At 42.3% G+C, this 24,522-nt stretch overlaps 1 protein-coding gene across 2 annotated transcripts in view; it reads right to left on the bottom strand.

Moving 5' to 3' along the window:
• LOC129696663 (cAMP-specific 3',5'-cyclic phosphodiesterase 4D) overlaps positions 1-24,522 on the bottom strand; it is a 221,791-nt gene that overhangs the window by 188,996 nt on the left and 8,273 nt on the right. Inside the window, exon 1 of one of the 2 annotated variants that reach the window (XM_055634770.1) lies at positions 4,727-7,924. The exons of the other annotated variant lie outside the window; for it this stretch is intronic. The gene's annotated coding sequence lies outside the window, so the exon portion shown is untranslated. Of the gene's footprint in view, positions 1-4,726; positions 7,925-24,522 lie in introns of those variants that run through there. 2 annotated transcript variants of the gene reach the window in all.

Raw genomic sequence — 24,522 nt, forward strand, 5'->3', positions numbered from 1 at the left:
TGTGAGTACTCCAGCACTTTGTGTCAGGGACTCATTCGTGGCACCTCTCGTGACCCAACAGAGATTCAGATTCAGATTCAGATTCAGATTCAATTTTAATTGTCATTGTCAGTGTACAGTACAGAGACAACGAAATGCATTTAGCATCTCCCTTGAAGAGCGACATAGCAAACGATTTGAATAAAAAAAAATAATAATAATATGTGTCGGGGGGGGGGGTCCTGGGTGATTGGCATGGTCACCGAGGTACGTTTTTAGTAGAGTGACAGCGGCCGGAAAGAAATTAGTGCTCCTCGAACTGCTGGTTTGGCAACGGAGAGAACTGTAGGATTGGCTGGTAGGAAAGTGTAGACAGACAATGGTTGGAGAGAGCAGTCCTTGGCGATGCTGAGCGCCCTCCGCAGACAGCGCTTGCTTTGGACAGACTCAATGGAGGGGAGTGGGAATCTACGTGATGCGTTGGGCAATTTTCACCACCCTCTGCAATGCCTTCCGGTCGGCGACGGAGCAGTTGCCATACCAGTACTGTGATTCAGTTGGTAAGGATGCTCTCGAAGTGCAGAAGAATAGAAGTTCACCAGGGAGAGACAGATGGACCTTCTTCAGTCTCCTGGAAGAAGAGACGCTGATGAGCCTTCTTGATCAGAGTAGAGGTATTGTGGTCCAAGAATGGTCATCGGGAATGTTGACTCCCAGGCTCCTGAATCTAAAAACTTGTTCCACCTCCGTCCCGTTAATTACTGGGGGTGTGCGTGCCGCCTCTGGACTTCCTGAAGTCTAAGAAAGTGGTTTCTTGGAGTTAAGGGCCAGGTTGTTGTCAGCGGACCATGTGAATAAGTGCTAGACCTCCTCCCTGAGGCCAGCTCATCGTTGTGCTGATGAGGCCAAAATTATCAATGCATACTTGACTGATGGTATTTAAACCATATTACAAGTGCAGTCATAGGTAAAAGAGGGTATACTGGAGGGGGCTCAGTCAAAGCCCTCAGGGAAATCAAGTGAGATTTGAAGAGGTCAACTTGTCTAACCTTTTACTACTGTTGGTTAGAAACAGTTATTCCTTGAGAGGGAAGGCCATGCCCAGGTTCTCGAGTTTGGTGATCAGTTTTGACAATAATGCTGTTGAATGCTGGCTGTAATAAAAAGATCGCATTCTGACATAAAATGTCTCTGTTGTTAGGGGGAGAGATTGAGTGAATGCCGTTGGGATGGCATCCTCCGTACTGCAGCTTGTGGTAGGCAAACTGATGATCCAGTTCATCGGTAGGCAGCTTTTGATTTAACTGCAGTGAGGTGGAAGGTGTCAGGTTACAGACTGTGCAGTGAGGAACTAATGAGGGACAACATTTGCAGGTATCAGATGGTCAGCAATGTCTGGTGTTGTCCTGCTGTTGGACAGAATGTCATTAAGCTAGAAAGCATGCACAAAATATTTAGCTGGGACATAGAGCGTGGGAGACTGAATGGTGACCTTACAGAGATATACAAAATCATAAGAGGCAAAGTTAAGGAGGGGTCTAGAATTAATTAAAGAGCCTAAGTTTAACGTGAAAGGGGAAAGATATAAAAGTGATTTCAGTGACAATTTATTTCCACAGCATGGGGTGGAGAGATAGATGCATGATGATCTGCCAGAGTAGGATATTCCAGAGGTGAATGGTCTAAAGGTCCTATCATTGTGAATTCAGATTAGACAATAAAATGGATAAGAAAATGATTTGGATGAATATAAACAGAATCGTAGGGAAAGGAGACTAGCTCAGGCAAAAATCGGCACATAGTAGAATGCAGGAAATGTCGAGTATGAATAGAAACAACTATATATTTAATTTATTAAATGCGCTAACTACGGGTGCTGTGGGGTGTATGGAGTTTGCTCTCGTGGATTTGTAATCATGTGCATTTTTCTCCTGTTTACCAGTTTCCTCCCACATTCTGAAGATGTGCTTGTTTGTAGGTTAATTGGTTTCTGTCAATTGTCCCTAATGTGTAGGATAGAACTCGTGCACAGGTGATCGCTGGTCAGCATGAACTCGATGGGCTGAAGGGTTTGTTTCACACTGTATGTCTAAAATTAAAACCAAAACTAATACCTGGTTGGCCCAAATGAGTCTGGCCAATGGGCCTGTTGCTGTACTGTAGGTCTCTATGCCAACTATTTCAGTACCAACACATTTTGTTGTCTGGCTTTTAGTCATGAAGCTTGAAAGCATGCACAAAATATTTATTGGGACATAGAGCGTTCCCTGCATTGGTGACCTTACAGAGATAGGACAATGGGAAGAGGCAAAGATTCTGATATCTAGAATTAAAGGCTAAGTTGTTGAAAGGGTGTATAAAATGATTTCAGTGTCCATTTCATTTCCATGGATGAGAAGCACATATGGAGGGATATGGTATGGGTATGCAGGAGGTGGGTACAAAGGGAAAAAAGTGTGTTCGGCACGGACAATTGTATGGACGAGAAAATGTTTTCCGTGCTGTAATTGTTATATGGAAATATGACTATATGGTCAAGGGCAACAACTCCACAACTTAGAATTGTTGGAATCAATCAGAGAAACAATCAGCACCAAATAGATGGCTGTCTTATCTATTGATTTCCTTGGAAGAACATCATTGCAAGTGACTAAATATTTTAATATTTTTCTTACATTCTTAAAGTTGTCCAGCTAGGTTCGTGGTTTCTGTCAATTGTCCCTTGTTTCTAGATAGAACTCGTGCACAGGTGATCGCTCATCAGCATGAGCCGATGGGCTGAAGGGCTTGTTTCACACTGTATGTCTAAAATTAAAACTAAAACTAATACCTGGTTGGCCCAAATGAGTCTGGCCAATGGGCATGTTGCTGTGCTGAAGGTCTCTATGCCTCTATTTCACCAACACATTTTGTTCTGGATTTTAGGATGAATTGTCAGCAGGGTCATTCTAGATTTGCTAATAATTCCCTGCATTAGGAATTTCTGCAGGACAGTGGGAATTCCAATGTTTCTGATATCTGTTGAGGCTAATTGTTGACTGGTGTTTGATTCTTCATGGTCCATTTCATGATCCATGGATGAGAAGGGAATGGAGGGTTATGGTATGAGTGCAGGCAGGTTGGACTAAGGGAAAAAAGTTGTTCGGCACGGACTTGTAGGGCGGAGATGGCCTGTTTCCGTGCTGTAATTGTTATATGGTTATATGGTTATATGGTCATGGCAATTCTCCACAACTTAGAATTGGGAATCAATAGAAACAATCAGCACCAAATAGATGGCTGTCTTATCTATTGATTTCCTTGGAAGAACATCATTGCAAGTGACTAAATATTTTAATATTTTTCTTACTATTAAAGTTGTCCAGCTATTTCGTGCGGGAGGGGGATTTATTGTTTCTAGTAGAACTAACGTAGTCAACTCATCACTGACCATGAATCCTTGATCCTAAGTTTCTGAAAGTCAAATAGAAGTAAGGGTGATCTGATAGAGGTGTAAAATCATAAGGGTAATTGACAGGGTAAATGTATAGAGTCTTTTACCCAGGACCGGAGAATCAAGAACCAGAGGACATATGTTTAAGGTGAGACATGAAACATTGAATAAAAATCGGAGGGGCAACTTTTTCACACAATCAATCACAATCACAATCACAATAATACTTTATTAGTCAAGTTATGTTTTGCAACATTCGAGGAATTTAATTTGCCAAGTCAGGCATACAAATTAAAGCAACGGAACACACAAAATACATTTAAACATAAACATCCATCACAGTGACCCTCCACATTCCTCACTGTGATGGAAGGCGAAAAAAAGTTCAAAACTCTTCCCTTGTGTGCTCTCCCATGGTCGGGGGTCTCGAACCCTCCGTTGACAGGACGATCTTGACTGCCGTAGCCGGCGGCGCTTTGGCCCTCCACATCAGGGCGATCAGCTCCTGCATCGGGGGGGGGGGGGGGGGGGAATGTCAACTCCCCGTGCCGGGTGATCAAACCTCGCGTCGGGGCTGGTTGAGCCTCTGCGTCGTTGGAGCTTCCCGACTAGCCTCTCCCGAGACTGCGATCTCTCGATGTAAAGTCCATAGGCCGCGGTTGGAGTGATCCCAGGCAAGGGATCTGCTCCAATGTTAAGTCCACACCCCGCAGTGGAGCCCAAAGTCAGTCCGAGGAGCCAGCCAGCTCCATTGATGGTAGGCCGCAGAGCGACCAGATCCAGAAACACGATCCGGAAAATAATCGTATCTCTGGAAAGGTGAGGACCTGAAAAAAACTTTCCCCCGACCCCCACCCCCTTCCCCCACATAAAACAAACCGGAGAACATGTATTTATACAGACTTTTAAATCGCACTAAAAAAAATTTAAAAGACGGAAAAACAGACAGGGCTGCCAATCGTTCGGCGCCCCTGGTGGTGACATTGATGGGTATATGGAATGAGCTTACGGCGGAGTAGTTGAGGGAGGTACAACAACAGCATTTAACAGTCACATGGATAAGAATGGTTTAGAGGAAAATGGATCAAACGCAGGCAGGCGGGACTAGTGTAGGTAGGACATCGTGGTCGGCATTGGGCCGAGGGGCCTGTTTCCGTGCTAAATGGCTGAATGACTATGGCTCTGACTCTGTTACACTACGATTTTATGACTAACTGATGACACAAGAAATCTAAAAGAAAATCTTTGAAAACGCACAGAATAGTCAGCAGGCCAGGCAAGTCCTGAGAAAAGAGAAACAGTCACATTACTGACCTTGGATGGAAGACTGATGTTCTGATAGCCGATTCCAAATGTGTTTAACTGGGTAGATTATGTCGTTGTTTCCTCTCATTGGAAACTATAGTCTCACGAAAAAGAACCAACCAGTTAGGACCAAGGTGAGAAGAAATGTCTTCAGTCAGATGTACACTCAGCTTGTATCGTGACAATAATAAACTACACTAAACTATGCTAATCGGTGCAATTCTCTATCCCAGGAGGCAGTAGATACAAATCACATATCGCTGACAACTTTGACATGGATCATCGCAATACTGTTGCTGGGTCAGACTTGTGAAATTCCTATCTAAAAGCATTGTCAGACTTTGGGCTTCTCTACATCAGCAGAGCTGTAGAACTGACACCTAGGAATGAAAACTATGCGAGAGTTTTCCCAGCAATGCGCGCACCATTTGAACAACACTAAACTAACTAAACTGGATAACTTCAGTTGAAATACATTTCAGGATAAAGTAGGTCGTTTTGGTGATGAATAACATGTTGGATTCGAAGTATAGTTGATTGTGAGCCATCTGTTTCAGCTGGCAGGAGCAACTGTAGGGACGAATGAATAAGAGTCATGGGTATGTGATTTTAGACAGATGCCAAGTAATACAGCTTTGATCATCTCCATGTTCAATTGCAGGAAAGTCTGACTCATCTACAGTTTGACATGTGCCAAGAAGTCTGATGTCAGCAAGCACTCAGAAAATCACTATATTCCTTGTCGCATTACAAAATATTCGATTCATAAAGTGCAGCACAGGTCCTGGAAATACGAGCCAAATAAGTGATCAACCACTTCTTTACTTCCATTCCAGTATCCTTCCAGCTTCAGGTTTTAGTTACTAGGTTGAAATGTCCACTCAAGGACCAGAGCAGAAGGCGGATGCATGTTTAATAAGGCTTTCGTGGAAAAAGAGACTGCAGTACAAAAATAACAAAAACAACAGACCTCAACAGAGTAAATTCCCACAGAGAGTTGACTGCTCAACTACAGGGACTGCAGAAAACTACTGATATTTTAAGCACAGATGTCTCAGAGTGACTTCCAACCTATAACAGCTACAAAGGGGGAATCTAGAGTTTGGAGAGCATAGGTTTAATGTGAGAGTGGAGAAATTTAAAGCAGACCTAAAGGGTAACTTTTTTCACAAAGACATCAATGGTAATCTGGAACAAGCTGCTTGTGTGAAACAGTGAGAGGCAGATACGTTTCCAATGTTTAAAAGGCATTAAAAGAACATGTACTTGCACAGGAAAAGCATAGAGGGATGCAGGCTTAATGCAGGCAAAGGGGAAGAATAGGCCTCACAGTGACAGCAACTGTGAGGCCTTCACTATCGCAGCCCATTGCAACAGAGGCCATTGATTCACTACATCAAACTACAGATAGCTACAGATTCAATCTGTACCATTTGGGCATGAATAGCAGCAGTCTGAGCTGGTTGGTTGTCAACTATCCTGGTGGAGTTGGCAGCGGAGGGTAGGGCCGGGGCGGGGGAGATCATGAATGTCACCAACCTGAGCAACAGATATTTGCTCTACAAAGCAAGTATTATTTACTTGGGTAGGAAGGGCCTGCAGTTGCTGGTTCATACCGAAGATAGACACGAAATGCTGGAATAACTCAGCAGGTCTCAGAATCTCTGGAGAAAAGGAACAAGTGATATTTTGGGTTGGAAACCTTCATCAGACTGAAAGATAAAGGTGTGTGGGGGTAGAGAGGGGGGTGTGGGGGTCCGATCGGAAACGTCACCTATTCCTTTTCTCCAGAGATGCTGCCCGACCTGCTGATTTACTCCAGCATTCTGTGACTATCAGTCTCCTTGTTTTTTTACCTGAGACAGCTCCTCAGTCACCCTGAGAGAAAACAGACCACCAGAACGTAGAGATTCCTTGCAAGTACATTGAACATTGGTGTTTACAGTCTGAGCTTCTCCCAACATTTATACTTCCTCAGAAATTTGAGGAGATTTAGCGTGTACCTTGGCAGGTATTATCGCAACATTTAAAAAACATTTGGATAGGATAGGTTTGCAGGGATAGGGGCCAAACAGGGAGGTGGAACTAGTGTAGATAGGGAATATTGAACAGTGTGAGCAAGTTGGGCCAAAGCACCTGTTTCCATGCTGTATGACTCAAATACTCTATTGAAATTATTTGCTGGCTTTGCCTTGCACTAATCGTTATTCCCTTATCATGTATCTATGAACCCTAAATGGATTGATTGTCATCATGTATTGGCTTTCTACTGACTGGTTATCATGCAACAAAAAGCTTTTCACTGTACCTCGGTACACATGACAATATACTAAACTGAACTGATTCACTGGATGTTTTCAAGAGAGAGGTAGATTTAGCCCTTAGGGCTAACAAAATTAAGGGATATGGGGGAAAAAACAGGAATGGGGAACTGGTTTCGGATGATCAGCCATGATCATGTTGAATGGTGGTGCTAGTTCAAAGGGCCGAAGGGCCTACTCCTGCACTTATTTTCTATGTTTCAATGAACTGAACTGAAGTGGCAGTGTTTCCTCACCTTCACACCACTTCTACTCTTCCTGTTACTATCATTGCATGACATTGTGTGAGTACTTGGTCGTTCGGAAGGAGAAAGCACAATGTGAGAACATGGGCAGGAAGTCGGTAAATAAAATCAAAGCAGTGAGGAGGACATGGGACAGATTAAATGCAAGAATCACATCGCCTCTACTCTTTACAAGCCTTTGCTTGAGTGGGTCCGGCAATGGCTGACTTAACGCAAACATCTATCAGCATCTCCAAAGATGTATGAAAATACTGTCATACCCCTTTCCCTCCGGAAGGCTCCTGCTACCTCCACGCTTAGACTACCTTACATTTCTGGCAGAAAAGATGCCAATTGGTATCAGCCTGGTGCTTTGAGAAATTGCTGGCTGGTGAATGATGTAATTGTTCGGAGTATTTATTGGGTTATGGCATTTGCTATCCTTCACCTCGTGACGGGGGTCTCTGGATTTTTTTTCAGTATAGCATCCAGGTCCTCGGGAGAAGTCACAAGTGCTGGGGTAGATCAGTGGGTCAGGCAGCAAGTCTGGAGAACATGGATAGGTGATGTTTCTGGTTGGGACCCGTCTTCAGACTGGAGTGGGAGCAAAGCTGGAAAGAAGGGGCAGAACTGGCAGATAATAGGCCAACACACATGGGGGGAGTTTTTGATAGGCTGAAGGTTAGACAAAGGCCAAAAAAGGTGTGAGACAAAAGGATTGAAGAGTTGTGAATGGTGAGCTAGAGGAAGGAGGAAGAGGGGGAGGGGGAGAGGGGTGGATGTTGGTGGAAGTGGGGGGAGTGGGGAGAAATAGGTGTGGCACAGGGGAGAGGTCCTCAAGGCCTGACTTTAGGCATTGACTGCCATGGCATTAGTCCCAGTACATTGAAGGAGTAGGTTAGAGGGCCAATGATGCTCCTGCTTGATGGAACACACCTCTGCTTCCCTCCACCATGACCTCCAACGTGTGGTTGAGAAACTTGAAACCCACTCCAGTCACAGTGCCGTTTATATTTTCCCTCTCGACGTGGGTATGAATTCCACCAACTGTTCCAGCCCAGTGTGCACGTCCCTTTAAGAGTTGGCAGCTGCTTCAGTACAAATGGCTTCTCACAGTGTTGCCTACTTGTGAAGGCAGGCAGCTACTCAACCATGATCACCATGATTGCAGCATCTGCCACTGGCACCCACACAACTGGCAAGGAACACAAAGTTGCCAGAACAAGTACTGATTAATCCTGCATCATGATCCCTCTTCCATTTTCTCTCCAGTCCAGTTATGCCTAATTTATCACTTGGTGCTTTAAACATTATTTTCATGTCTTTAAATTGTATCCATCTGCTTTTGTTTTCAACTTCCTGCATTAACTAACCTGTGCTGCTTCTTTGAATGCAAGGGAGAGGTTGGGCTGGCTTGGACTTTATTTCTTGGAGCACAGGAGGCTGAGGGGTGATCTCAGAGAGGTGTATTAAAAATCATAAACGGAATAGACTACGGAATGTTTTTACCCGGAGTGAGGGAATCAAGAATCAGAGGACATACTGTAGCTTTAAGGTGTGACGGCAAGATTCAATACAAACCTGAGGGGCAACTTTTCCCATTCAGAGGGTGGTGGATATATGGAACAAGCTACCAGAGGATGTAGTTGAAGCAGGTACTATAATAGCATTTACTTGGACAGGCACTTGGATAGGAAAGATTTAGAAGGATATGGGTCAAATGCAGGCAAATGGGATTCATTTAGATGGGGCATATTGGTCGGCATGGATAAGTTGAGTCGACAGGGCCTGTTTCCCTGCTGTATGACTCTGACTCTTGGACCAGATCTATTTTCTAAATGGGGTGAGAATCCAGAAATCGGAGGTGCAAAGGGACTTGGGAGTGCTGGTGCAGGATTCCCAAAAGTTAATCTACAGGTTGAATCGGTAATAAAGAAAGCAAACTCAATGCCAACATGTATTTAAAGAGGGCTTGTATACAAAAACAGGGATGTAATGTTGAGATTCTATAAGGTACTGGTAAGGCAACATTTGGAATATTGTGAGTCATTTTGGGCACCATATCTGAGGAAGGATGTGCTGGCTCTTGAGTGGGTCCAGATGAGGGTTACAAGAATGATCCGAGGAATGAGTAGGTTAACCTATGACGAGCGTTTGTCGACACTGGGCTGGCACTCGCTAGAATGGGGGGCCTCATTGAATCATACAGAATAGTGAAAGGCTTGGATAGTGGATGTGGAGAGTCTAGGACTAGAGGTCACAGCCTCAGAATTAAAGGATGTTCTTTTAGGAATGAGAGGAGTAGAAATTTATTGAGTCAGAGGGCGGTGAATCTGTGGAATTCTTTGCCACAGAAGGCTGTGGAGGCCGTCAGTGGATATTTTTAAGGCAGAGATAAATAGATTCTTGATTAGTACAGGTGTCAGAGGTTACGGGGAGAAGGCAGGAGAATGGACAGGAGGGAGAGATAGATCAGCCATGATTGACAATGGGCCGAATGGCCTAATTCTTCTATTCCTTATGGCCTTATTGTTTCTGTGCTCAGTTTAAAATCTTATTATCCAGACAGTGGGTGGTTTATTCATTCTTCCTCCCAAAATGCACACAGTTAACCATGTCAAAATTAATTTGCTGTTAATGGGTTATTCCTGTAATTTTAACATCTGTTTTGTTTTATTATTATTACCTACTCCATCCAAATTGATGTCATCTGAAAATGAAATGATTTTTCCAACTAAATTAGGGTACAAGAAATGCTGCATGTGTTAAAGCTGGCATGAAATTATTGAATGTGACAAGTTACTATCCATAAGTGCTCTTCATTCAGAATGAAAGTGATCAGTGTGGCATACCTAATCAACACACCTGGTTTATCTCACCAGATGTTACTGTTTTAATGACATCTCATGAAGATTCCAGCTGGCAAATGAAAGGGCGATAACAATTTTTGATTCATTGCAAAATTCCCTTTCATAGTTGGTTTCTTATTCCAAAAAAAGGCAGAACAAAAATGGTGCATTAGTGTGAATAAAATTATTGTTTTGTCCAGCAATTTGTATTCATTAAGTGATTGATATCTCAGAATGTCTTCATTCTGTGCCGTTGGAGACAATATGCTTTTGAAAAGTTTTAATGGGAGAGAGAGCTTTAGGATTTTCAAACATAGAAACATAGAAACATAGAAAATAAGTGCAGGAGTAGGCCATTCAGCCCTTCGAGCCTGTACCGCCATTCAATATGATCATGGCTGATCATCCAACTCAGTATCCTGTACCTGCCTTCTCTCCATACCCCCTGATCCCTTTAGCCACAAGGGCCATATCTAACTCCCTCTTAAATATAGCCAATGAACTGGCCTCAACTACCTTCTGTGGCAGAGAATTCCAGAGATTCACCACTCTCTGTGTGAAAAATGTTTTTTTCTCATCTCGGTCCTAAAAGATTTCCCCCTTATCCTTAAACTGTGACCCCTTGTTCTGGACTTCCCCAACATCGGGAACAATCTTCCTGCATCTAGCCTGTCCAACCCCTTAAGAATTTTGTAAGTTTCTATAAGATCCCCCCTCAATCTTCTAAATTCTAGCGAGTACAAGCCGAATCTATCCAGTCTTTCTTCATACGGAAGTCCTGCCATCCCAGGAATCAGTCTGGTGAACCGTCTCTGTACTCCCTCTATGGCAAGAATGTCTTTCCTCAGATTAGTAGACCAAAACTGTACGCAATACTCCAGGTGTGGTCTCACCAAGACCCTGTACAACTGCAGTAGAACCTCCCTGTTCCTATACTCAAATCCTTTTGCTATGAATGCTAACATATCATTTGCTTTCTTCACTGCCTGCTGCACCTGCATGCCTACTTTCAATGACTGGTGTACCAGGACACCCAGGTCTCGTTGCATCTCCCCTTTCCCTAATCAGCCACCATTCAGATTATAGTCTACTTTCCTGTTTTTGCCACCAAAGTGGAAAACCTCACATTTATCCACGTTATACTGCATCTGCCCACTCACCCAGCCTATCCAAGTCACCTTGCAACCTCCTAGCATCTGCCTCACAGCTAACACTGCCCCCCAGCTTCGTGTCATCTGCAAACTTGGAGATATTGCATTCAATTCGCTCGTCTAAATCATTAATATATATCGTAAATAGCTGGGGTCCCAGAACTGAGCCTTGCGTTACCCCACTAGTCACTGCCTGCCATTGTGAAAAGGATCCGTTCACTCCTACTCTTTGCTTCCTGTCTGCCAACCAGTTCTCTATCCACATCAATACTGAACTGGAGGACAACAGATGTTGGAGAAGCATACTTAAGAAGAAATTCAGGAGGGTGAAAATGGGGCATAAATAGATTTGGTAAATAAGATTTAGGAAAATCTACAAAGGTGGATATATAATATATATACAGTCATAACACAGTACTGAAGGCTTTGATTGAGAGGACCAGGTATGTGCACACCCACAGGAGGTTTAGAAGTATTAAGTACAAGCCGAAGAGTTGCTAACTGTGTAATATTTTATATTATAGGCGATAGTGTAAAATCGGTTTAAAGTGTTGTGTCCTGCATGGAATATGTCTCACCTACTAAATGTCTGTCAAGAATTTCACACTTCCAGTAGCGCCATGGAGTAGGAAGCAAGCGCCCGCGTTAGCTCCGCTGCTGAAATGCACTAAAAAGCGCAAAAAAGCCTGAAAGGAAAAACGGGACCGATTTTAAAATACTCACCGGCAGATAACTGATGTCGCGTAAGAGACGTCATCAGAAATTTTTAAATGAATAAACGGAATTTACCGTCTGTACCACAGACAAGGCCAAGAACCAGACTGCTGACCCTTCAAGAGTCAGAGAAAACAACCCTGAAGAATCTGAGGAGGAATCTAAAGGAGAAGGATTTATTGCTACTATGGAAGAAAATATAAAAGAACAAGTACAATCTTTAATAAAAAACTATGGCAAAGGACTATGGTGAGATTATGACTAATCAGCTGACTACTCAGCTGGGAAAGGTAGAAACAAGAATGGATGTCGGGAATAAGGAAATTTGTGAAATGAATCAATATTCTACATGATTGCATTTGAAGAAGTAAATACCGATTTAGAAGAAGAAATCAAACGTGTTGAAGAAGATCTCAGCAAAAAGTTGGAGCCTGTTCTCCTTACTTCAAAAAAACAAAACAAAGCTATTAAAGATCTGGAAGCTACAACTATGGACATGTCTGATACAATGCAAAGAATGAAGTAAGACCTGGACCGAATTTCTGGGCAACTGGCCAGAGTGACCGACAAATGCCGAGATCTTGAAGCTCAGTCCAGATGCCAAAATTTACGAATTGTTGGAGTGAAAGAAGGGAAGGAAAGTGGAAAAGACCCTCGGGTTTTCACAGCCAACTTACTTCAACAGGTATTCAATCTGTCTGAGAGACCTAAAGTTGATGTAGCACATCGAGTTCAGAGAGCACACTCAGGGATTGGAGCTCCACCAAGAAGATTATGCTGAAATTTAACAACATAGCAGTTCTTGAAGACATCATGAAGAAAGTGACAATCGGAAAAAACCTGATGTTTGAAGGAGAAAGCATAAGATTCTTCAGAGATTGTCCAGCAGAGGTGGTGAAGAAACATGCCCTTTTTACAAAGACTCGTCTGATTCTTAGAGACATTCCAAACCTGAGATGGGAAGGGGAAAAAAAGTTGTTGGAATAATGTATCTGTAATTGTTATATGGTTATATAGTTATATGGAGATATGGAATAATGTATCCAGCCAAACTGAGGGTCACATATGAATGCTCGGAGCATTTCTTTATTGACCCAGAAGCCGCATTCAAATAAAAAAGCACTCTAAAGGATAAGTAGAATCCCACGGCTCCTGTTTGATTAGCAGGCCTACTGAATGCTTACTGAACCTGTGGGCTAACCCACGTGTTTAATGTATACCTTTTATATATATTTATAAGGGCTAGTTTGAGAGAAATTGTTTTTTTACATAAAAAGATATATAAAAGTTGCAAAAAAAAAAAAAAAAAAAAAAGTTGCAAATAAGATGGCCGACAAGCTCGCACGTGCTTATGTCTAGACACACTTATCATTGATAGATTGGAATGTAAGCAGATACAATGTTCAAGGCCCTCGTGTTTACTAAGAAAAGGTTCAAAACTCTTGAATTATGCAGCATAGAAAACAAATTAAACCGATGGGAACGTAATAATCTACTAACAAATTATCACAATGCCCAATGTTCACATATATCCACTCGGAATGGATTCATTTACATATGCCTTTGCAGGAGTCCCAGCCCATGGTGAACGTTCCATCGTGTGATGTCACAATGCGCAATTCTCAAAGACATTCTTGCCATAGAGGGAGTACAGAGAAGGTTCACCAGACTGATTCCTGGGATGTCAGGACTTTCATATGAAGAAAGACTTGATAGACTCGGCTTGAACTCGCTGGATTTTAGAAGATTGAGGGGGGATCTTATAGAAACTTACAAAATTCTTAAGGGGTTGGACAGGCTTGATGCAGGAAGATTGTTCCAGATGTTGGGGAAGTCCAGAACAAGGGGTCATAGTTTAAGGATAAGGGTGAAATCCTTTTGGACCGAGATGAGAAAAACATTTTTCACACTGAGAGTGGTGAATCTCTGGAATTCTCTGCCACAGAAGGTAGTTGAGGCCAGTTAATTGGCTATATGTAAGAGGGAGTTAGATGTGGCCCTTGTGGTTAAAGTGATCAGGGGGTATGGAGAGAAGGCAGGTGCAGGATCCTTAGTTGGATGATCAGCCATGATCATATTGAATGGTGGTGCAGGCTCGAAGGGCCAATGGCCTACTCCTGCACTTAACTTCTATGTTTCTATGTTTCCCTCTCCTCACCCCTCTCCCTCTCACACCCATCCCTCTCTCCCCCCCCCCCCTTCCCTCTCTACCCCCCCACCCCCTTCCCTCTCTCCCCCTCCCCGCGCCCCCTTCCCCCTACCCCTCTGTCCCTCTTCCACCACTCCCCCTACCCCTCCCTCCTCACTCTTCCACTTCTCTCCCCCTTACCCAACCCCTCTCCCTCCCCCACCCCTCTCTCTTCCCCTCCCTCCCCCTCTCTCCCCCACCCCTTCCCCTACCCCTCTGTCCCTCTTCCACCACTCCTCCGTCCCTCTTCCACCACTCCCACTAGCCCCCTCTACCCCTCCCTCCCCACTCCCCACTCTTCCACTTCTATCCCCCTTCTCTACTCCCCCTCTCCCTCTCCCTCCACCTCCCTCTCCCTCTCCCCTCCCTCTCTCCCCCCACCCCCCTTCCCTCTCTACTACCCCCCCCCCCTTCCCCTACCCCTCTGTCCCTCTTCCATCACTCCCCCTACCCCTCCTCTCCTCCTCCCTTCCCACTCTTCCACTTCTCTCCCCCTTCCCCCTCCACTCTCTCTCCCCCCCTCCCCCCATCTCTCTCCCCATCCCCCCTCTCTCTCCCCCTCTCTCACCCCCCCTACCCCCCCGCTCCCCTTTTCCCTCCCAAATCTCCTGTTTCCCTCCTCCTCCTCCCCCCCCCTCCCCCCCTCTCTCACCCCCCCTCCCCCCACCTGTGTGTTTTGGGGGGGTGGTTAATGTGAGTGTGATGCCGCAGCCCCTACCCCCGCAAACGCCATTAGGGAAACAGACCCAACGGGTCTGCACTTGGTCTAGTCTATCTTTAAAACTGTGTGGCTGCTCGGGCGTCCATCCGCCATCTGTCCCACTGCCTGCCGGCCGCCTTTCCGCCTTTGGTTCGTTGCTACAAACCGACTCCAGACGCAGAATCACCGAGATTTTTTCCATTTCGGTAGAGATTTCACTTTTCTTTCTAAGTATCCACTCCTGATTACATTTCGTCATGTTTATGTACATATTTTTAATCATCCTTCTCCCACCCCACCCACCACCCCCCCCCCCCCCCCCCCCCCCCCCCCCCCCGCCACAATTTTTAAAAAACTGGCTTCTCACCCATAGAAGCAGCCCCAGCCCCTGGTGAACGTTCCATCGTGTGATGTCACAATGCTCAATGCTCACAGATGTCCAATTGGAATGGATCCATTTACATTACAACACCCCTCACCCTCTCCTCCTCCTCCCTCCCACCCCCATCCCTCTCTCCCCCCCCCCCCTCCCCCCTCCCCTCTCCCCTCTTCCCTCTCCCACTTCTCTCTCTCCCCCCCCCGCCGCCCGCCCCCCCTTCCCTCCCCCCCACCCCTTTCCCTCTCTCTCCCACCCCCTTCCCCCACCCCTCTCCCCCTCCCCCTCCACACTCTTACCCCTCTCCCTCCTCCCCCATCTCCCTCCTCCCCTCCCTTCTTCCCCATCCCTCCCTCCCCTCCCTCCGCCCTCCGCTCTCCCCCCCCCCCTCTCTCCATCCCTCCCCCCCTCCCCATCCCTCTCTCCCCCTCCGCCACCCCTCTCTCCTCCTCCCCCTCTCCATCTCCTCACCCCTCCAGCACTTCAACTCCCCCTCCCATTCTCAATCCGACCTCTCTGTCCTGGGTCTCCTCCATTGCCAGAGTGAGCAACACCGGAAATTGGAGGAACAGCACCGCATATTCCGCCTGGGCAGCTTGCGTCCTGATGGCATGAATGTTGAATTCTCCCAATTTTGCTAGACCTTGCTGTCTCCTCCCCTTCCTTAACCCTTGAGCTGTCTCCACCCCCCCCCCCCCCCCCCCCCCCCCCCCCCCCCCCCCCCCCCCCCCCGCCCTCGGGCTCCTCCTCCTCCATTTTTCATTCTTTCCTTCTCCCCCCACCCCCCATCAGTCTGAAGAAGGGTTTCGGCCCGAAACGTCGCCTATTTCCTTCGCTACATAGATGCTGCTGCACCCGCTGAGTTTCTCCAGCAATTTTGTGTACCTACTTACAGTACATGTTTTGTTGTTTTTTCTGTGCATATAATATCCGGTTTGGCCTGTTTTTTCTTTTCTATAATATTAGTTTGTAAGGGGCGGAGCTAAATGAGATTTACACCTACGGAAGATCACACAAATTTTCCTACCAGTGGGCGGTTTCACACAGTATATCTAAATACTATTTTTTTGTATCATTTATGTTATTTAGCACCTATTTCGCTTTTTCTTTTTAGGGCACCTTTCTGTGGGATATACCATCAGAGTTCTGAAATTGGGAGCAACCACCCAACACCCAGAAGGTTGAGTTATTGTGTTGCACCATCTGAAATAAGGAACCAATGTAAGCTATAATGCATTACAACTCTCTGAAGAAAACTGGAGGAATTACTTTTTGTAGCTGGAATATTATGGGCACTAACGAGCCAATTAAAAGGCATAAGATTCTTGCCCAATTAAAATCAATTAATGCTGACATAATATTATTACAGGAAACGCATCTTAAAGCTCAAGCTCAGACCAGGCCAATTGGATCGGTCCAATATATCAATCCTCCTATCTTTCCAAATCCAGAGGCACTGCTATTATAATCCTTAAGGGCATACCATTTAAACATAAAAACACCATTGGAGACAAAGATGGGAGGTATGTCATAGTCTCTGGGGAGATATATTCCACCCCACTTACTATGGTAAATATTTATGCTCCTAACTTTGACAACCCACAATTTATTAATAAAATCTTGAATATAATTTCAGATTCCACCCAGCAAAACCTGATAATTGGGGGAGATTTCAAATGCGTTTTGGATCAATACCTCGATAAATCTGCTCAACAAAAGAGATATAATACAAAATCAAAATCCAGTGAACTCTTAAATATGAATATAAGAAATACAAATATAACGTATGGAGGATTGCAAACCCATCCGGTAGAGAATACTCTTTTTACTCATCAGTACATAAAACCTATACATTTATTGACTATTTTCTAGTGGACACTAAATTAATACTTCCGATCATTATCCGCTAACCTTCTCCTTAAAACTAGAAGGAATGTTTAATAAAAAATCGTTCTGGAGGTTTAACCCTCAAATATTAAATAATCCTGATTGTTGTAAATATTTAAAACAACAGATGGAACTCTTTTTTGAGACCAATGATACCCCAGGTATTTCACCCGCATTATTATGGGAACCTTTTAAGGCTTTTATTAGAGGTTCTATCATTTCATATCAAGCATATCAAAATTAAAAGAATAGGATGGAACAATTGCAATTAGAAGAACAGATCAGACAACTTGACTTAGAAAATGCGATAGATCCGACTATAGATAAACACAACAAGATAGCAATATTAAAATTCTATCTGCAAGAGTTATCAGATTATTTCAAATTACAAAACAGGAACATTTCAAAGTCGGCGTCAAACCACACAAACTTTTAGCACGCCAGTTGAGAAAAGTTGAAAAGGACCATACTATCCTAAAAATCAAATCAGATGAAGGTGAATTGTTAACGCTTCCAAAAGACATTAATGAAAGATTGGCCCAATTTTATCAACATTTATATACATCCAAAACATCAACAGAAAGGAGAAAAATTACAAAAATTTTGATAACTGTAAACTTCCAACACATAACCCGCTGTAACGAGATGAATTAGGAGCACAGATTTCAATTGAAGAAATAGAAGAGACAATCAATTCATTGAAGAACGGCAAAACACCTGGACCAGACGGGTTTAGTAACAAATTTTATAAAAGATTTTATGAGGTAATTTCCCCGCGTTTATACAACCTTTATACATACGCATTTAAAGAACAGCCATTACCACAAACACTAGCTGAATCAACTATCACACTTATACCCAAAGATCTAGAAGACCAGGGATCATACAGAGCAATCGCCCTGTTAAATACAGATCAGAAAATATTAGTGAAAACTTTGGCATTAAGTAAATGCGTTAATAAATTAATACACTAGGATCAAATGGGGTTTATACCCAAGAGACATTCGTTTAATAATTTTAACATAATGTACTCGCACAGGACTAAAGAAGAAGACATCAATTATTTCATTAGATGCAGAAAAAGCATTTGACCAAGTAGAATGGAAATATGTTTTCACAATACTGCAAAAATTTCAGATGGGCGAAAATGTTATCTCATGTTTAAAACTGTTATATGATAAGCTGACTGCCAGAATACTGATTAACCATATACTCTCTCCTAAATTCCAGTTATCCAGGGGCAATAGACAGGGATGTGCATTATCACCCCTGTTATTTGCCCTTGCGATTGAATCTCTAGCAGAAAGTATAAGAGTACATCCGAACATTCACGGCTATAATTCTAAATACTCCAATAATAAAATATCATTATATGCAGATGATGTACTAGTATATATCACCAATTCTCAAGTTAGTATTCAAAATATATTAAATCTTATAGAGGAATTTGGCTCCTTTTCAGGATATAGAATAAACTGGAACAAAAGTGAAATTATGTCAATAAAACCTGAGGAGCCGACACACCTTCTAAAATTCCCTTTCAGAATTGCAACTGAAAAATTCAAATATCTGGGTGTTCAGGTAACCAGAAAATATACCTCTCTATTCAATGCAAACTTCCCGCCTTTAGTTACTAAATTAAACGCTCTTATTCAATTTTGGAAAACACTCGTTGTCCCGTTGTCTCTAATAGGCAGAATAAATGCTATAAAGATGATCTTCCTCCCACAAATTCTGTAATTATTTCAATCAATATATCTTCCTAAATTTTTTTTCAAAAATCTTGATTCTCTGATTACAAACTTTATCTGGGATTATAAAACACATAGAATTCATAAACGGCATCTATGTAAACCCAAAGAAACAGGCGGATTGGCGCTCCCCAACTTCTTATACTATTACTGGGCAACGAATATTAAAAATGTAATTTACTGGCTGGACAACTCATGCCAACAGGTAGACTGGTTAATAATGGAGAGAGAGGATTGCTCGCCTTTTAATATAGGCACGATTCTTCTCTCTCCAACAAAGTTGAAGAACACACTATATGATAAAAATCCGATTATTCACAGCAGTCTACAAATCTGGAGACAAGTAAAATCAACTTTTAAACTAAGAAATGTATCTCTTCTTTCACCAATAGCCAATAACCCTTTGTTCAAGCCATTATGGATAAAACGTTTACATATTGGGAAAGACTAGGAATCAAAAAACTTGATCGTTACGAGATGGGAACTCTTCTCTCATTTCAGGAATTACAGTTGAAATATCACCTGAAAGGTAATCAATATTTCAGATATCTTCAAATTCGAGACTATCTGAAAATATATACCCATGACTACTAAACTTTGCTGCCAGATATACTAGACGAATGTATGAATAGAAATTCAGAGTCAAACTACTTAACATCATATTGGTATAACACCCTTTTAAATATAGAAATCCCATCATCAGAAGTAATTAGAAGAGACTGGGAAGAGGAACTAGACCTAAAAATTCCAAAAGACAGATGGGAAGAAAACCTTTTTTATATACACAATTGTTCGATTAACATTAGACATATGTTAATTAATTTAAAATACTGCACAGATTCTACTATTCAAAGTCTAAACTGAAAAAGATCTTTCCAAATGATTCTCCTATTTGTGACAAATGTCTCCTTCAAGAAGCAACGATAACACATTCCTTTGCCTCTTGCATAAAATTACATAACTTTTGGAGAGAAATTTTTGAAATTCTCTCAAAAACATTAAAAACAAAATTGAACCCCGACACGGAACTGATTATTCTAGGAACGTCGGAAGCCTGCTCTGCGCTATCAATATTTCAAAGACGTTTCCTCAATTACGGTCTGATAACGGCGAAAAAACATACTCAAATTTTGGAAACATACATCTGCCCCTACTCCTAAAATGTGGATTACAAAGATGTCTAAGACGCTACATCCTGAAAATTTTAGACTTGTCTTAGCAGAAAAACCAGCGCATTTTTCGAAGACATGGACGCCATTCATTGATTCATTACAAGGATAGTATGGTGCAACACAATTTTTGGAGTTAAATCTAATTACGGGTTGGGTGATGGGTGGGGAGGGTTGCGAGGCTGGTATATCATTATATTTTGTTTTTCTTTCTGTTTTTGTCTTTTTATTTCTCTACGTCTTTCTTATTTCTCTTTGGCTACACCAATTTGGTAGTCTAAGGGTTCTATCCTTGCACATCCATTTTTTCTCTCGCTTTTTCTCTCTTTGTTTCTCTTGACTTTAGCTAAAAATTAAAATTGAAGCTGTACAATAACTGAATTATGTCATATGCTGCTGGCTATATTTTTGTACACTGCTTCTAATAAATTAAAAAAAAAGAAAAAAAAAGTCACACAAACCTCATAAACGCACAATGGAACTATATTGTGCAAACGTTTTAGTTCCGCTTGTCCTTTGCATTTAATAATAGTTGGTGTATTGACTTCCATATATAGCATTTTGCCTTATAAATTACAGCAAGTATGGTGATTTCATTTTAACTTGGGGATAATTAATTAAGTTCTTGACATCCATGCCTCCTCTCCTAAAGCATTTCAGGAGATTAATAGTATAAAGAAGATGTGCAGATGCTGAATACAAAAACACAATTTCCTCCAATAAAAAATATTAGCACAAGAATAATATCAGGAGAGACTTTTTAAAAATGAATAGGAAAGGTTTAGAGGGCTATGGACCAAATGCAGGGAAATGGGGCGAGGTTAGGTGGGGCATCTTGGTCAGCATGGGAAAGTTGGGCCGAAGGGCCTAATTCCGTACGTTATGATTCAGACTCTCTGATGCAAGCTGGAAATCTGGAAAGTCAGATGAAATATTTAAGGCCAGAAATTATTTGACATGCCAGCTAATTTGATGCCTTAAAATACATGAAACAGTTCACTGAATGATTGTTCAAAAAGGATGTTATGGCTGGAATCTGCATGAGGTCCACACATTTTTACCTGCAGAGGCGTGCTCTTACCACTCATTCCGAAATGCCTCTGCTTCAGAAAGTTTATGACAAGACACATAAGATATTAATGTACTTATTTAATGTACATGGGATTGAGGATAGTGTACTAACCTCAATAAAGATCTGGTTTGCAGATGGAAAACAAAGATTAGGAATAAATGGGACCTTTTTCAAGAAGCAAACATATCTCGTGGGATATCACACGATTCAGAGCTATGGACACCAACTGTTCACAATAGATACTTGTGTATTAAAAATAAAGTATCTCCAACAAAAGCAGAAATGCTGGAGAAACTCAGCCAGAAAGAAAACCAGTTGATGGTTTTTCACCCAGAGAGTTGTAAATCTGTGGAATTCTCTGCCACAGAAGGCAGTGGAAGTCAATTCACTGGATGTATTCAAGAGAGTTAGATTTAGCTCTTTGGGCTAACAGAATCAAGGGATATGGGGAGAAAGCAAGAATGGGGTACTGATTTTGGATGATCAGCCATGATCATATTGAATGGCGGTGCTGGCTCGAAGGGCCGAATGGCCTGCTCCTGCACCTACTTTCTATGTTTCTATGTTTGTGGACAAAGATCCTTTTGCAGTACACTCCAAGAATCTCCAGGTTTGTGGTGGACATAAAGCTGGGTGGAAGTGTGAGCCTGTAAGAGGATGCAGAGAGGTTACAGCATGGTTTGATAAGTAAATGGGTGAATGCAATCTTGATGATTGTTCTGAATGAATGAATATAATGTTGATTATTTTGAGGTTTTACATTTTGGTGGCAAATACAGGAAGAAAAATATGATCTCAATGAGAATAGATGATGTAAGGATACAGCAGTCAATGAAAGGAAGCATACAGCTGCAGCTGTTGGGGAAGGAGGAAAAAGTTGTGTTGACCTTAAAAATGAGGAAATTTCACAACAGGATTTTAAGAATAAGGGGTAAGCCGTTTAGAACGGAGATGAGGAAACACGTTTACTCACATAGCGTGAGTCTGTGGAATTCTCTGCCTCAGTGGCCGGTGGAGGCCGGTTCTCTAGATACTTTCAAGAGAGAGCTAGATAGGGCTCTTAAAGATAGCAGAGTCAGGGGATATGGGGAGAAGGCAGGAACGGGGTACTGATTGGGGATGATCAGCCATGATCACATTATATGCGGTGCTGGCTCGAAGGGCCGAATGGTCTATGCCTGCACCTATTGTCTATTGTCTATAACAGAGCCATGGATGTCTTGTTGCAAGCATGCAGTGCCTTGGTAAAATGACACTTCCAGTATTACAAATAAAACACTAGAGTAATGCAGTCCCGGATGGCGGGACTGTCATATGTTGATATAATGGAACGGTTGGGCTTGTATTTAATAGAATAGAAGGAAGAGAGGGGATCTTTTGAGACATTTTAAGATTATTAATGGATTGGACATGCTAGAGGCAGGAAACATGTTCCCGATGTTGGGGGAGTCCAGAACCAGGGGCCACAGTTTAACAATAAGGGGTAGGCCATTTAGAACGGAGATGAGGAAAAACATTTTCACCCAGAGAGTTGTGAATCTGTGAAATTCTCTGCCTTAGAAGGCAGTGGAGGCCAATTCTCTGGATGATTTCAAGAGAGAGTTAGATGGAGCTCTTAAAAATAGTGGAGTCAGGGGATATGGGGAGAAGGCAGGAACAGAGTACTGATTGGGGATGTCAGCCATGATCACAATGAATGGCGGTGCTGGCTCGAAGGGCCGAATGGCCTACTCCTGCATCTATTGTCTATTATCTGCATATTCAAATATTATTTATTGCCATTTTTGATGGTTCCTACTTTGTCAATAAATAACTTAACATTTATCACAATATTCAAGTCAATTACAAGGCACTTATCTCCTCAGTTATTTTGAATATATTTGTTGACAGCTTGAGCTAGTCCAGTCACACACCGACCACTTGGCGTTTCTGCTTTACTTCCAATATTTGACATTTTGAAATACCATTCCTTCTTGGGACATTTATGATAGGTTAATTCATAATAGAAAATGTGTTTTGTTAAACTTGTCATAATCAGATACAACAAGAAGATTAAAAAAACTGTTGGAATAAAAGCCAATAAAGCAGTAAATAATATTTCAAATGTGATATTAACTCATTCACGGAGACAGACATGACCGTCATATGAAACCACTTTGCTACCATCAGTTTCTTGCTTCTGCCAATGGTGAAGATTACCTCCACAGATATCTAATATTAAAAGATATATATACACCAAGTGCACAAGCTCATGTTCACTTTGGGACTATAAAAGTTCAATTGCATAGTACACATCTTTTTGAATTTGCAATCCCGCAGACGTAGGATGTGAAATTTATTGTAACTTCTCTCAAAATAACAATTTTTAAATTATGATCTCTTGTTCCTGATTCCCAACCAGAGGAAACAGTCTTTCCCTTTTCATCCTATAAAGACATTTCAATGATGTTTTCTGCGCCAGTCTTTCAAGTCTTTGCGATTGATGTTACTCTTCCACAAATCACAGGCAATCCAACTATTTCTGGATTCTAATCCTGAGGGAATCTTTAACAATATTCTCCCAAGCCACACTACCCTGAAAAATGATCACAAAATGTTCCACAACATTCACTGATGATCACATCTCTTACATTTAAGCATTCCAACGTTGTATTTCAAAGAAGGCATTTTGTGCATAGTGCAGCATATGGATTATTAATGTTCCATCTGTCTTAAACCATGACCATAACTGTCAAAATCTTGTGTAGGAAGGAATTGCAGTTGCTGGCTGACACCGTCTACCTTCAAAATCTTTCCTAGCCAAATATTTTGGACAAATATTTTGGGACCAATTACTGTAAAATTCATTGTTTTTCTTGAAAATTCATTTCAAGTATTGAAATACGAGAAGAGAACCAGTAAATACTTTTACAAGACTGGAAGGCAAAAAATAGTTAAATAATATTTTGGGCTTATACTCGCTGGAATTTAGTCAAATGAGGGTGATGGGGTTAAGATGGAAAAATGGATCAGCCATGATCGAATGGCGGAGCAGACTTGATGGGCAAAATGGCCAAATTTTGCCAAAATGGCCGGGAAGCGGTGTTAGGTAAATTGAATGGATTAAAGGCCGATAAATCCCCAGGGCCAGATAAGTTGCATCCCAGAGTACTTAAGGAAGTAGCCCCAGAAATAGTGGATGCATTAGTGATAATTTTTCAAAACTCTTTAGTTTCTGGAGTAGTTCCTGAGGATTGGATGGTAGCTAATGTAACCCCACTTTTTAAAAAGGGAGGGAGAGAGAAAACGGGGAATTACAGACCAGTTAGTCTAACATCGGTAGTGGGGAAACTGCTAGAGTCAGTTATTAAAGATGGGATAGCAGCACATTCGGAAAGTGGTAAATTTATTGGACAAAGTCAGC

Source organism: Leucoraja erinacea, chromosome 1 (genome assembly GCF_028641065.1).
Source record: "Leucoraja erinacea ecotype New England chromosome 1, Leri_hhj_1, whole genome shotgun sequence".
Classification (NCBI taxonomy): Eukaryota; Metazoa; Chordata; class Chondrichthyes; order Rajiformes; family Rajidae; genus Leucoraja; species Leucoraja erinaceus.